At 42.6% G+C, this 12,293-nt stretch overlaps 1 protein-coding gene across 1 annotated transcript in view; it reads left to right on the top strand.

The window, feature by feature from the left end:
- Positions 1-802: 802 nt before the first annotated feature.
- Positions 803-12,293, top strand: part of ptn (pleiotrophin) — a 41,536-nt gene continuing 30,045 nt past the window's right edge. The window contains exon 1 of the mRNA XM_069711092.1: positions 803-920. The gene's annotated coding sequence lies outside the window, so the exon portion shown is untranslated. The remainder of the gene's footprint in view (positions 921-12,293) is intronic.

The following is a 12,293-nucleotide window of genomic DNA, read 5'->3' as shown; positions in this document are numbered from 1 at the left end:
ACATTTAACCCATTTAACGTCAGCATTTAAAGTTAGAGAACCACAAACCCAGCATACAAAAACTAACACATGTAAAGCCAGACTTCCAAAAGTTAAGTAAATAAAAGACTTAAAATAATATTGAAGTGACAAACACGTTCAGCTCATCATCAGAACTCATTCACAAAACACAGTAAATATGCTTTTTTTTGCGGTGTTGTCCCATATAGAAAGCTGAAAAGCAAATCCAGAGGCCAGCTGGTGTTTGTCAATATTGTATTGATTGCTTTGGACTCCCTTTTCCATGGATCAGCATGATATTTTATGCAACTGTGTGGTTTGACTGGACTGCTGTTCCCAGCTTGCTCACTCTGTGGGCTCAACCGAGGCTCATTCAGTCACATTTAGTTGTTGTGTTTGCTCGCTCCTCCTGAATATCTGCCTCTCTGTTGGCATTTGGATCAGTGTCGCTCACTGTCTCACTTCTCTCTCTGTTTATATGTATCTGTTGGTCTATTTTCTCTCAGCTCTCTCTCTCCTCTCGTCCCCATTGATCTCCCCGAGCACTTTGGCTCCTAACTGCTCTCTCCTGTTTTCTTTCTCTCACTCTCCTCCTCCATCTCACATCTTCCTCTCTGGTGTCCCAGTGAGTGCCAGGCAGGGCGTCCCTGGAGTGACCTTGGGGGTAATGAGCTCCTGATCACGAGTCAGGAAACCCGGCATTCAACACCCACCCCATCACCCTCCCCTCACCCCATGCAACACAGACCAAAAAAAAAAAAAAAAAAAAAAAAAAGTCTACACAGCTATCGTATGCTCAGCCCACAAAGAGAAATAGTATTGCAGTGGCAGGGCAGCAGGGCAGAGGTGCAGATGAAAAGAGACTAGAGAAACTATTGCTTTAAGCTCTGATATACAACTACCAGACCTCCAAATATAAAGTAAGTGGAATTTTTTTTTTCTGGGTGCACACTGACTGATACATGGTTTTTGTGGGGTGGATATGATGTGATGAGGTGGTTACTTGAGTAGGCAGGCAAGTGGCAAAAAAAAGTTTTGAATAGAGTTGTGCAAAAAGACTTGGTGTGAAGGTTATGTGGTGTGTGTTTGCTGGCTGAGTCTGTAGGCACATTGAGGGTGAAACTGCGAGATGTTTGATGGGTATGTGTGTGTGCTTGTTTATGGTTACCTCTGCAAGATCTTTGGTGTGTGTATGGTTGGGAAGGAGATTTATATGATTTCCAGAACTGTCAATATCAACCCCTCTTGTGTTCATGTTACTTTTAAATCTCACAGTAACAAAACTTTGGGTAAAGTTGAAAAACACACTCAGTTAAGGTCTCACTTGTGACCAAAACAATGTTTTGCATTTGTGCATTTTTCTTTTTTTTTTTTTTTTTTGCCTTTTGGTAAAATACCTCTGTAGACATGGTCCTAATCGCTTCTTTGTTGTTCTTCCCATTTCAAGCAGATTTTGCCTTGAGGCTGTTGATAGGAGATAATAAACATGAAAATATAAAAGACTATTAAGCTTAAAAATGCTGAGAATTATAACAGCAGATGGAAAAGTAGCTTGTAGACATATTGGGTAAACAATTGGAAAGTCCCAATAATCTACCAGCCATGGGCTATGGACTGCGGTGTTAAATCATTAACAGGGCCATTTCCTCAGTGATTAGACTTCAAACATCCACATGTTTTGTTTAACATTGCTATCAGCTAAGTATGTGCAAGCCCAATTAAGTCTGTCTGTGCGTGTGTGCTGGTTGAAGTGGGCCACTTTTTCCCAGGATGTCGTAATTTGGGTCAGGCCTGACTGGAATGACAAACCCCGAGCCGCCGTATTGTATCAGCGCTATGTGATCCGGCAGACCTTCTGCTTGCGTTGCCATGGCTTTCTTCAGCCCTGGTATAGCAACCCGAGTCAGACCAAACAGTGTTCCTCTCTGTCTTATGGGCATTCCTACTTTGGACAAAGGCTTCCTCCGGCTCATTCTTGCTCGAAATGAGGTGTCCGCTTCATTTCTTTAGAATCAACACATGGTGTGGTCCTCATGAAAGAGCAGGGGGAGATTAAACATGAGGTGGAGATGAGCTTGAGAAACCTGCTTTGGTCCGTAGGAAGTCAGAAGACAATGTGGATTAAGCTGGAGGACAGCCAGCACGGGGGGAAACTCATAAAACTGCTTCATTTCTAAATAAGTCTTGGCATTTTTCTGCCAAGATGACCACTTGGAGGCCTTTAAAAGACATTTTACACATTGTGCCCTTTTCTCTTGTTAAATGCTTGCCCCGCAGACTTCACCATGTGATCTCGCCTATATGTCAATGTATTTAAGGACAAAGCCAGTTCATTTCCTTCTGTCCTCACAAATGCTTTGACGAGTCTGTTCTCCATGGAGGGGCCGGAGCAATAAGGCATAGAATTGCGCTGTTAGGGCCCCGAGAAGTCCGCTCCAGGGGGGAGGGAAGCCCAGTGAATGGAGCCAATTCTCATCTATAGGGCACAAGTAAGTGTGAGAGAGAACGAGGGGAGGGGGAGTGAGGACATGCACAAAGATCGTCACATTGAGTGGCTGGTTTTATTTTTGTTGGGTATGCACTGACCCCTCACATGTGGGATGAACAAAATGAGCCTCGATGGGGTCCAGAGGGCCTCCACAGAAAGGGAGGACAGGATAAAGAGAGGAATAGAAGAAAAGAGAGGAGGGGAGCGGTGCCAGGAGAGAGGCCTGTCAAGGAACCATCATTCAAGCATCCACTTCTGAACATTGTTGCGCAGAAGTTTTAGTAAAGTAGAGCTGGAAAAGGTTATACTGTGACCCTTGAATAATAATTCTGGTGTCCTGCAACTTGCATTTACTTTCATAGTTTTGGCCACCACTCCCTGTAAATTCATTACTGAAATCTGGGAAACGCATTGAAAGCACTAAACGACATACAACAGTGCAATAAACCAATTGTACAACCAGTAGGACTAAAGGGGGGTAGTCCACATATCCCACAGTTGAACTCCCTAAAAAGGTGAGTTGAGAAACACATTTGAAAGAAAATGGTCAAAAGCAATCAAAGCAGCAGAGGGTGAGTTATAATTCCTAATGGTGGTCAAGAATATATTATTATTGTCATGCTCTAAAACCACTATTCATACAATTCCCATAATGCAACTCAGACGTCTGTCTTGTTAAACCTGCCCTACCTCCTTCCCGTGTCTGAAGGATTATTACCACCATCTATGAAGCCTCTATTTTCAGTTTTACCTCTACATAAAGTGTTTTTAGGCAAGCTGCTGTAATTATTATCCTGTTTTCAATCTTTCTGATCATCCAACCACGTTTTAGAAAAGTTGCCGGTTCATGTATTGTATTCGCATCCAATAACTTCATTAAAACTAATGGCCAAAACTATGAAACTAGTTGATGAACCGGATTTATCCTTCACCTACAGCCCTTCCAGAGACAGAATGGTTCACACTATCACATTTCCTCCCCAACTAAATCTTCACCCGATGTTTTATTCAGCTGTGGCGATGAACGGTGACTGCAAGAGGGACCGGCTCCCGAGGCTGTTAGGTTAATAATCATGTGCGGAAATGCAGACGTTCTCACAGAGATGTCAAGCGACCGTCTATCTCATCACAGGGAAGGGTGAGACAATCAGAGCTGTCTGCAATACCTCTCTGCTTGTGTGATGTTGGTCTCAATTGTCTGAGGAAGCCCATTGAAAAGGCTCCTTGCGCCTTTTGTGGAGGAATTCAAATACACTAGTCGGGGTTTGTGTTTGTGCTCAAGTATTGAAACCCTTGTTGTGAATACTTTTTAGCTGCTTTTTGATCAGGAGCAAGTTTCTGCGCCATCTAGCTTCAGCGGTGCAGATGCCTCCCTTCTGTAGATTTTCAACTTTTCCAGCGGGAAAAATATATATCTAGCTGTGGTCGGCTTCTGCCTGCCGTGCTGTTGGCTTGATCTGGTGTTTGATCCTCGGGGAGCTAATGATAACCTGAGGCCTTCCAGTGTAATCAGTCGGCTCATTAGTGTCCCACTCGGTCACACATCCACGCACACACACAAACTCGGACAAACTCTCCCCAGTAAGTGACTGAAAGAAACGAGGGCAAAGGTCCCGTGGCTGGATGGGAAGTTCTGTACCTACTGGGAAAGTAAACATGCGACTGTAATGGGAGACATAATTGGATGCATTTGATTGTGTTTTAGTGTTGATCTGTTGCACATTGAAATATAAACGACCACATTAGTCATCACACAAATTTCAATCCATTTACCACAAATTGCGTTTTTCAAACCACCATCCTGTCTACAATTGCAGCCACCCAATGTCAGATTATTGTAGAAGCATCTAAAACTCTGTTATGTAGTCCATCACACGACGTGTTGCGTGCTTTTTATGATGACATTTACATTGCTTTTTTTTTAGCAGAATTTCAAATGAAGTTGCGCTAGTGTAAGCTTTTTTTTTAAGAGCTTATTTGTTGAAAACAGTTGTGTTGATGTTTGGAATGAGACTGGTGAGAGCAGGGAGGCTGTAAAATAGAAACAATGAGCTTTGCAGAGGCATAAAAGCTCCACGGAGATGAGGGAAACTGCAGGGTGCGGGTGACCCCTTTCCCATTACACTTAGTCATTTGACCCATTTGTTATAAAAAAAAATGTCCTTAAGAGCAGCTTTAAGTATGTTTAATATGTAAATAAGAAGCTACAACTTGGAAATGTATGTCTTTCCTTGTGTGCTATTTGGTTATCAAACAAACAGCTTAAACAGTTCCATCAGTGTACAAAATGGAGACTCTGAACAGATGCAATCGTTGTGTATCTTTAGCAAATGTCATACTGGGAATTTAGGTCCTGAGGGTGCTCCCCTACCCTTAGTTTGTGTGTGTACAGGCTTCAGAGCGTGACGCACTGGGGAATGGGTAGTGTTTGTGTGCGTCTAATGAACTGAGGGATGATCTTGTCTCTATCAGCACAGAGAGGAAACTGGAAACTCAGTCTGGTAAAGAGGATAGTTGGATAAACAATGCTACTCGGGGTTGTATTTACCACGAAACTAAACACTAACATATTGGAAGCATTTGGGGATTAGCACTGAGGTGAATTCAGTGGGAGTTATAGAAATGGTCACTTTTAATAATGACCATTGAATCGTTCTTTTGTCAGTCTTTCTCCTGATTATAAGAGGTGCTGCAGATATACAAAAAAAATAAATACCAAAAAAGTAAGCCACATTAACGACTCAGACTTGGACATTAATGACTCTCTAGTTCTACCCAATGCAGAAGCTTGCTAAATGGCTCAGAAGTAAATCCTGTGGGGGCTGTTAAATAACATGCAGCCAATACACTGCCAAAGCCCCACCTAAATGCTGTAATCTATTGGCGCAATCAATGCGGCCTCATTTTATTTACAACCCTTCTTCGGCTGCTTGGGAGCCGGGAGTGGATTCGACCCGGCCAGGAGAGTTTGTAGTGATGTTATAATCATCTGCACGGAGAGAAGTTGCTTCTTGCGAAGGCCTAAAACAACGTGCAGGGTTCGAAGAAAGGAAGAAGAGCTTTCAGAGATGCACGGCAGCAGGTTGCTCTTAATCACAGGGATGCAGGGATCTGTTGTGATGTGGCCACTGATGTTGAATGGAAAGTTTAATTGATTGCGAGCGTCACTGTGGAACACCGTCTGCCACTTTGTGTCTCTATTCCTATCCGACTGCTAATTGGATTGCTCATGGTAATATTGCACAGGGGTGAGCAATTGTCTGATTAGAATGGCTTACGTCGTTCCCTATGAAATTCAACCACATTTTTTTGTTTTTTTTATATATATTTATTTTGATTTTACAACTTAACAAGACAGAACTTCAGAAGTTTAAGGATACAGTACAGAAGGAAAGAGCAAATAATAACACATTCGCACATCACCAGTCTGACATAAATACATCTTGGTTATAACATCAGGTCAAGTCAGCATCGGTACCAGTGTTTTTAATCTGGCAGGGCAAAGTCCAGTCTGGAGGGGTCCACCATGTCTAAGACCGTCAACCACATTTTAAGTGTATGAAGACATCCAAATGCTTTCACATCATTCTCTCCAACTGATTTTATATTGTATGTTCAGGATTTTTTTTAATTTTTTTTTTTATCGTTTTCCTCTTGCTGCTTTTTAATTTATTTATTTATTAGGCCAAACAGTGGTTACTTGGCTGCTTCTCACGATTTCAATGCTTAATACCCCAACAAATATGAAACCGCTCATACAGCCATGCCAAAGGGGGTGTCTAATCCTTGGTTAAATCTCAGCAGGTTTTAATCAGGCCCAGTGGAGAGTTTCTGCAGCTCTGGGATGTCTTCCTATTCCTCCCTCAGGGCACCACATTCTGGAGGAGGCATGATTTGGAAAGTTAAACACCTATGATGGATGGGGAGAGGATTAGATAAGCCCACTCTAAGGGTACAACCACCATGGATAGCTTTATGTCCGCCCACCAACAAGTGCTTAGAAACCAGGATCAGTAAAAGTGGGGGCGCTGTTACTTGCCCTTAATACCCTAAAATGAAGCGCTTGCCACAGCTGTCCGAGCATTTTGAATCGTTTACTCGAGAGTTAAAAGTTTTCGCCACATGGAGGCCAATGGAGAAGGAGGACTGAGAGAAAAGAGTCGAGTGGGAAGGAATCTGGAGAAATGGAGAGAGGCGAGAGAGAATCATTAGTCATATCCATTAGTATTCCATCCACAGCTTGTACTGTGAGACAGCCGCTCTGTCCAAACAAACAACCGGCAGAAGGGGGATGGCTCATTATAACTTCCCCCCTTTTTTCTCACCCGGAGTTCACATTCCATCTGACCATAAACACCAGGCCAGGGCTGTGACCTTGCCCTCCGTCTCCGCTGGAGTTTAGAGATGTTAGCGGGCCTAGTAAAGCAACAATTCACATGCTGTTCAGTACACGATGATGACAGTACACTGCAAGGCGGCATCCTGGGGGAAGAAGACGACAAAAACACAACATGAAATTCATATTGTTTGGGTCCTTGGCGCATTTCGGATTTACACCCTCTGCAGCCTGATGCATTGTCTGGCGGAATCTTTCCGCCCTTGAGACGTCCACTCATGTCACCTTCCCTTCCCCAGTAGTGTATCACCGAGAGATCCCGGCGGCTCACGGCTGGCACATAAACCTGTACGCAACGGAGATAATCTTTGCCCGAAGTCATGTTGCAAATATCAGCCAACAAATAAGCAAGTCAGTTTGTATTATTTACCTTTACGTGAAAATATTCATGAGAGCAAGGCATGATTTTATGATTAAGTTTAACTGTGATACATTTAAGTATTTCACTGCTGCTTCACACCAAAGGTGACATTTGTGTTTTTCTAATGAATTCACCTGTGCTGTGTTCATTTAGCTTTTAATGTGATATAAAAGGGGGTGACATGCAGCTCGGGCTTTGAACAGAGATGTTGAAACACTGATGTTGCTATTATGCACTCAGTTGAAATGGAAGAAAGTCCATTTGTTGTAAGATGTTTCATGCATAAATTTATGTAAAACAGGTAGATATGCACAGAGATTAGATGCCATCGGATACTAGCGGAGCACCTGTGCACTTTCCAAAAAACGGGCAAACAAGTGCATAATAGCACTCTTTCCTGCAAGTTGGTATCTGAATTTTGAAAAGTTCGGTCATGTACCCGAGTGACCTTTAAAGATAATCATCAGGGGATACAGAGAAAATCAGTGCTGAAAATCAGTGCTGCTTTAATTTAAATGGCCAGTTTCTCTACTCTGGAGTCCTTCTATCTTTCATGCTTGACTTGGGGAGGCTACAGACCGACCAACCAGAATTCAGTACCGTGACAAGGGCACGAGCCCCCACCAGCTACCACCAAGCGAACCGCCTCGCTGCCGGAGGTGCAGCCTGGGGTCTCTGCAGTGTGGATGAATGTTTTATTTATTTTTCATGATTATCCCTCTCGTACGACACGGGTGCTTTAATTAGTGCAGGGTTAGGGTGCGAGAAAGTCCTGTGTTTTATCCGTCAAAAAAAACAACAACCCTGACCTCCTTACGCAGATTTTGTCACTTTTTATTACCTCACCTAATTTTCCAGTTAGATCAGGTGCACACGACACCGACACCAAAGGGCACCTTTTGCGTATCACTGTGACGTCAGCAGCTTTGACAAAACAGCATCATTTGACCACCTCCCGGGAATGAAAACGGGTGAAACGAGAACAAGAGGATTTACATAGAAATAAGTTCTGAACATAATTGTCTTATCATCAACAATTTATGGTGTGCAAATAAACTTAAGTTTCTTCACTTATTCATTCAGCGTTTTCCTTTGCTTGTTAATTATCATATATTTTCGGTAACTGAATCGACTGCATGTTTTGGGCACCGTTTTCGCACAGGGTGAAACTACCTTGATGGCGTTGTCTTTTGTTTGACGCGCATTAAAGTGAAAGAGGGTGTTAGCGCAGGCAGCAGCACCGCCACACTCCGCAAGCGTTCACACTTGAGGACTCGACGTCTTCTCCGCCTTGTTCTGATGCTCAGTGGCAAGTTCAAAGGTTATGTTTCATGCCCTGGGCTGTGACTGTGGGCAAGAGCCACAATCCCCGCCTCCCCCCATCTCTCTCTCTCCACCCCGTAGCCCTACACCAATGCCACAGCTGAGCACAGCAGCCCGTCTGCAACGAGGGCATTTGCACAGCAGCTCTGAGTTGTGTTTTCATTTTAAATGGGACCGGTCGGATCTGTCCCGCGCACCCAAATGGGCTCCCTAATTTATTTGGAAATTGTGTCACGTATCGCGTCGCCACATTTATGGTTTGGTTCATAAAGCTGCAGCGAATGTAGTTTTGTGCCGATGAATGTAGACAATGACAGCAGCAGGCGCGGAGAAAATCTGGTGGGTTGCGTTTCTGATGGATAGAAATAGCTTACTGCAGAGGCAGGGTGATGGTGAATAGAACGGATCTGTGAGGTGAACTTTAGCAAACACTGCATTGTATATATGAGCAAAAGTACTAAATGAGTTTGGTTGGAAAATGGACTGTTGTGTGTATTACATAATAAAAAAAAGTGTCTGCCTTTACGGCGAATGATGGATGCTTCAGCTCCCTTTATTGCATGTGGCTTATTGGAATATTGGATTGTTCAATGTCCTGTTTTATAACAGCACTACTGCAGTTAACACCGTGAATGAACCGGCCGTACAGTTTTTCTTTTGGAGGATATTCGGTACTTGGTTTAGCAGCTCAACAAAATAATCGAAAGAGATTCCCAGAAAGCTCTTTAGCGAAAGAATTTGTGGTGAACTTTAGTGTCATTCATCGGTCCGACGCGTCAATGGAATGGCAGACAAACAAGCTCTCGCCGATTTTATTGTCGAATAAATTAGGAGGTATGGATGCTGTGTATTGAATTCCCATCAGCCTCTCCAGCTGACGTCAGAAGCACCTCAGGTGCTGGGTCTCTGCGGTGCTGCACGTGCCCTCCTGGGTGACTGCTCTCCACTTAAAACTCTCTCAAACACACACATGCACACTGACTGCCTGGATGCAAATGACATGGAAATGACTATCTTTTTATTTTCTATTCAAGCCAAGAATGTCACATACCAGAAGTTATTTGCATGTTTTATTTAGTTCGGTGTTAAGATTTTTTTAAGTACTCTTTAGGAAAACAGGTGTTCAGTCAGCTTTCATCCATCTGATATTCAGAGATGTTTTAACGCTGATGGCTTGGGTTGTTTTTTGTTTTTTTTTTGTATGAAAAAAGACCCAGGCAGTGCATCATCTTATACCGGTTGGTTTTATAATGTTAATATAAGTCCAGGTCAGTAGTTTGCTTTAGAGAGTGAGGCCAGACTCGATGAAGAATCATGTTTCCGGATTCTACAAGTTCTCGATTGGACTTTATCTTGTTCCTGGAAACTTGTGAGAGACGGTGCTAGATGAAAGCAATGCTCCACGTTAGCCTCCCAATTTGATCTCCTCGTGCCAAATGGCCCCTAAGACAATGCAATAAATGTGAAGGATTTGCTTTGGCCAAAAGTCATGTCCTTGACAGATCAGGGATGTCCAATCTCCCTCTGTCCACCGTTCTCAGTAAATAACATTCCCCTTGCTTCTTCGATGGCTGGAAATAAGACTGTCACTGGGTCCTGGAATATAGTGCGTTGCAAGCAATGTTTGATTCATTGAGGGCTAGAGAGGAGCACGGCGGAGTAGGAACTGAGTGACACTATCATTGCAAACTGGAGTAAACAAGTTCAAAATGGCAGTCTTTCCCTGTGGTGGAAGGTTTCTCCAGGAAATCACTGCTTCTATTCACATTTTGCATAGACCAACACAATAAGCAAGTTATTCTTTACCGAACCAAATTAATCATTCGAATATCTCTCTCATATTGAGTTGTAGCCTCTTCCATCTCATTTCTGTCATGCTTCTGCTTCTCATTATGGCCCTTGTAGTATTGTAATAAAAACAAACAAAGAATGTTTGCTTTTAGCCTGTGACCTGTCCAAGGTGTAATCCATCAATAATGTGTGCCAAAATGGAAAATAAAGACAAATTAAAAGAAAAACAAATGCCTTCTTAGTGGCGTTACCTTATATAAACACAAATATGGAAATATTGTGTTCCAAGAAGGTTAATTTAGAACAGTACAAACTTGATTTTTCCTGGGCAGCAAATGTAAATTTCACTTTACTTTCAGCTTTGTTTTTGTTCTCCACCAACTCTTTTTTGCTCACTAGCTACCTGATAACCTTTTATGTTTACCAAGTGGTGCTGGGAAGATGACATTCAGATGGAGTTGTGTTCGTACGCACCTGATGAAACCAATAACTTCCCTTAAATGCTCAGCTATGCTTACTAACTAGTTGTTCAATTTCATTGTCTTTGTTTCATGGCCTTACATTTCTCTCTGAAAAACACAAAGTGCTTAAAGATGTGTTTGGAAGTTCACATGATCGTTTCTGTGTTTGTTACTGTGATTGACTCATTTTGTATTACAAGTAGTCAATATTACAGGTTGATAAAATATCTATTAATGTAGCGTCAATTTGCTTTAGTATGGTCCAGATTGAAAATGATGAAAAGCAAGTTTGTCAGAACTGCCAAAAGTATTTTTACACAAAAATACATCACCTAAAATGACTATTATGACTGTTTGTGATTTATTTGTGGATAGAAACATGACGTGCAGACTATTTATTGGTTTATGACAGAGGAAAACAAGGATCTAGTGAAGTAAAGGCTTCGTGTCTCGTATGGAAGAATCTCCCTGTTTTGACATGATATTTTCTAAGAGGCAGAAGTGGAGTTTTGACATGTTTGAGAGGTTCCTGCGGTTGGCGGGTATTTCATGCCTGTTTCACTGAATGAATTTTGATAGGCCGCTGTGGTCCAGGCGTCTTTAACAGTCCCGACAAGCCTTTGTTCTTTCCCTGTTTTCATGTCTGATCCCCAAAAGCCCACAGGGGAAGCTCTGTCAGCTGTGCGCTCCGAAAGCCTTTCTGTTTGATCAACTTCTAACATATCTGAACAATTTAGGCAGGGATGAGTGCAGGTAATTCAAAGCCTGCCAAAAGAGTGTTTTGGGGAGATGAGAAGACACGGAGATTCACAAGCAGGAACGGAGAAACTCCGTTTTCTCCTTTCTGCCCTGCTGCCTCCTGATGATATTTTTTTTTAAATGAGCCCCTAATATGGCTGGCACCTTCCACCTGCAAAAAACCTTTTGAAATGATCCTATCTCACTCAAAACCATCCGTATCTTTTTGTGCATTTCCTTTAGGCAATAACTAATTTCACCCAGTAGAGGCCAGTGTGTAGTTGATGAGGTCATCCACTCAGTATGACAGCGACACAGTGGAGGAAAAAAAATACAAATAAAGGCTTTTAAACACCTTTACATGTAGGTGATAAGAAGAGAGAGGACTGTCGATATAATTCAGTCCAAGATCACTGAGGAAATCAATGGGACATCTTGCAGCAGTATATAGTGTCTGACAGTCGGGTGAGGTAAATGATAAGCCCATCTCCACCACTGGTTCAGGTAGAAAACCAGAGTGAGCAGGAGAGAAAAGACCTACTCAGTATTGCCATGAAAGGACAGTGATGGTGGGTGTCATTAAATGCAGTTACTGCAGAGGTCAGAGCCATTACAGATAGATCATGAGAGCCCTCTACTGACAGTTAAATCAAAAGAAAACCAATATCACCAACAAAACAAAGTCTCCTGCTTCCAATTTTTGCTGCACATTAAGAAGAAAAATAGACTTTGCAG

This window comes from Brachyistius frenatus, unplaced genomic scaffold, assembly GCF_029030835.1.
Source record: "Brachyistius frenatus isolate BFR_SWC_R1_liver_20210118 unplaced genomic scaffold, ASM2903083v1 Contig_96, whole genome shotgun sequence".
In the NCBI taxonomy this organism is placed as follows: Eukaryota; Metazoa; Chordata; class Actinopteri; family Embiotocidae; genus Brachyistius; species Brachyistius frenatus.
Note: the sequence above shows the minus strand (reverse complement) of the source record. Positions and strands in the feature narration are given on the sequence as shown.